This window comes from Citrus clementina, unplaced genomic scaffold (assembly GCF_000493195.1).
Source record: "Citrus clementina cultivar Clemenules unplaced genomic scaffold, Citrus_clementina_v1.0 scaffold_1718, whole genome shotgun sequence".
Lineage (NCBI taxonomy): Eukaryota > Viridiplantae > Streptophyta > Magnoliopsida > Sapindales > Rutaceae > Citrus > Citrus x clementina.
In genome coordinates this window covers 1-3464 of record NW_006262860.1, presented here as the reverse complement: position 1 = coordinate 3464, position 3464 = coordinate 1, and the positions used below count along the sequence as shown (strand labels likewise).

General features: G+C 36.5%; 1 non-coding gene across 1 annotated transcript; it reads left to right on the top strand.

Moving 5' to 3' along the window:
* The first annotated feature begins 2545 nt into the window (after positions 1-2545).
* LOC112101473 lies at positions 2546-2652 on the top strand. Its single transcript, XR_002907539.1, has one exon. It is a non-coding gene; the product is annotated as a small nucleolar RNA R71 (small nucleolar RNA).
* Positions 2653-3464: the final 812 nt, after the last annotated feature.

The window sequence follows — 3464 nt, the reverse complement described above, 5'->3', positions numbered from 1 at the left end:
TTGGGAGTTTACGAGAGAGATGTTGTTGGAGTTTGTTGGGTTGCAATTGGAGCAGATTTTGTTACAGCAGGCTCCTCAGCAGTAATAACAGCATTTATGTCTTGGAGACTGCTTCTCACCTCTTAAAAGGAAATGATAATTATTACGGTAATTAAGGGACTGCACAATCCTTCCTTATCTATAACTCTGATCTGCTGACTTCATCCTGACAAAACTCCCAACGGTAAAAAAAAAAAAAATTTCCACGGCTTTATCACTGCAACGGTAAAAAAATCACTGCTGCAGCAATCAATTTTGATGATGTGATAAATTGTCCTGATGTATGAGAACCATTGCCCAACTTTTTTGTTGTATGTAATGCTGCAACAACTCATGTTAGTTTCTTAGCCTTTTTTTTGTGCTGCAAGAAAATAAAAAAGGAATAAAAGAAATTAAATAATAAATTCAAAATGACAAAAATTGTGAATGAAAAATATACAAAATTAGACTTATTGTTGAAAGAAAAATCTAAAATAACTTCCCTACTTATTGGGTTGCTTCCCAATTAGCGCTTGATTTTAGGTCCTTTAGCTTGACCATCCTTTCTTGCTTATGTGGGGTCCCTCATCCAATCGCCTTCTTGTATCTCCTTAATACATCAACGAAACTCTTCTCTTGATCTGTTTAAGAGGTCTAAAGATTCAAAATGTTTGTCATTTCTTACAGGTTGTTTCTCCCCTAACCATGCTATGTTAGCTGCTTCACGATCTTCATCATCAAGTTCTTCAAATGTTACAACATTGATTTCCTCCTTACTGCAGCAACTGTTTAATCTATCTGCTACAACAAAGTCTATAACACTGATAAAATTACAATTTTCAACCTTATCAAGACTCTTTATAGCATCTAGAACATTAAATGTGACTTATTGATGATTGACCTGTATAGTAAACTCTCATTTTTGCACATCAATGAGAGTCTTTCTGTGGCTAAGAAAGGTCTTCCTAGAATGATTGGCACTTCTTTATCTGCCTCAAAGTCTAGCACAATGAAATCCTTCAAAAAAATAAATGTATCCACCTTCACCAACGCATCTTCAATCTTCCCTTATGGATAGGCATGAGATCTGTCGGCAAGTTGTAGAGTCATTGTTATTGGTTTGCATTCACTAACTCCCAATTGCTTAAACACTGATAAAGGCATGAGATTGATGCTAACCCCCAGATCACAGAGTGCTTTACCACTGTATTTAGTGCTTATGGAGTATGGGATTGTGAAGCTTTCTAGATCCTTCATCTTCTGCGGTATCTTACCCTAAAGCATTCGGCTGCACTCTTGTGTTAGAGAAATTGTTCAAAATTCTCCAAGTCTTCTTTTCATTGTCAAAATATCCTTAAAAAATTTACCATAATTTGGCATTTGCTCTAGAGCTTCCACAAAAGGGATATTGATATGTAGTTATTTCAGCACTCCCAATATTTTGCTGAACTGCTTATCTTGTTGCTGTGTTTGGAACCTTTGAGGAAATTGTGGTGGGTGTCTAAACTGTTGTGCTGTAGTAGGTTGTGCATACTGCTTCTCTTTCGCTATGTTCTGGGTTGGTGATGCAGCATTGTTATCCACAGGTGTTGGATCATCATTTTTTACAGATGTTGTAGCTTGGCTGTTCTTACCAGTGTGTTGTGAAGTGGAGGATTGTGGCTTTTCTTGAATTCGAGTTTCTCTCTAGATTGAAGTAGACTCAACTCTTTTTTTTTTGTACACCAACTAGACTATGAACATCATTTCCAAATCTCAAGTTAATCACTTTGCAGTGCTTTTTCACTTCTCTTATTGGGTCCTTTATATTGCTGGGTAAACTGCTCCAAGGTCTGTTGCTTAATGCTATAGCAAGTTGTCCAATTTAATTTTCCAAGTTTCTCAAAGATACAGTATGACTTTGGACAACCGCTTCATTCGTCACAATATAATCCTTAATCAAAGCTTCAAGGGAGTTGATTTTATCATTGTTAATGCTTGTTTGCCATTGATTTTGTTGATAAAATACAAGTGGTTGAGCATGTTTGTTTTGTTTACTGGGTACTACAGCAGGTTGGTTCTGATAACTCCATGAAAAGTTCGGGTGTTGTCTCCATCCAGGGTTGTAAGTGTTTGAATATGAATTGTCCTGGTTCTGTCTATTAAAGCTGCCCACATAGTTGATTGAGGTTAGATTTCTAGGGCAATTGTCAAATAAGTGCCTCTCTTCACAATAAACACATGACACTTCAGCAACTTGGTTGACAATTGTCGGAGCAGTGATCATAGCTTTCACCATATTTTTAATGAGGTTACTTGGGCTGACAATGTTGTCAAGGCATCTACGTTATGGACTCTTATTGTTCCTCTTACTGCAGCTTTTCTGGTTGATGACCATTGATAGTTATTGTTAACTATCCTCTCCAAAATTTCATAAGCCTCATTGTAAGACTTAGATAACAAGGCCCCATTTGCTGAAGCATCCACTATCAATCTAGTGCTTGGGTTGAGACCATTGTAGAATGTTTCCAACTGTATGCAGCAAGAAATACCATGATGAGGACATCTTCTGAGTAACTCCTTAAATCTTTTTCATACATCATACAAGCTCTCATCTTCAAGTTGATGGAAAGATGTGATCTCATTCCTCAATTTTGTATTCTTGATTGGCGGGAAGTATTTCATAAAAAATTTGTTAGCCAAGTCATTCCATGTAGTGATGGAATCAAGTGGTAAAGAATTCAACCATACTCTTGCTCGATCTCTCATAGAAAACAAGAAAAGTTTGAGTCTTAATACTTCATGCGATGCTCTAGCAATCTTAAAAGCATCACTCACTTCCAAAAATAACTTAAGATTTAGATGGAGATCTTCTGATGGCAGTCCATTAAATTGCCCCACTATTTGCAGCATCTGAAACATCACTAGTTTGAACTCAAAATTGTCAACTTGAACGTCAGGTCTAACTATTCCCGGATGTATGGCTTGAGAAGTCAACACTACATAGTCTCGAATGACTCTATCTCTATCATCCGCCATGTGAATAATGTTGTTGTTCCCTGGTTGCCTTTGAACATGTTGTCCATTTAGTCCTTCATGTACATTGACTGGTTGTATCTCCCTTTCAGGGTTCAAGTTTCTAATACCTTGCAAATCATCGATTGCTACAGCAGCTTATAATTCCCGATGCTCTCTTCTCAATCTCCTTGCAGTTCTTTTAACTTCTGGATCAAACTGAAATTCAACATATTTATATTTACTAATGCAAGGGATGCTAGATCACCTATGTCAACAAAACAAAAAATCAAAATCAAATTAAAAATTAGCATCATTAAAACTAATTTCACAAATCAAAATGAACAATCAATCCCTTGCAATGGTGCCAAAAACTTATTGTAATTAAATTCAAATGCTATGGGTGTCAATGTACAAGTATACACAACAAGTAATCAGCAATTATCGGCTAG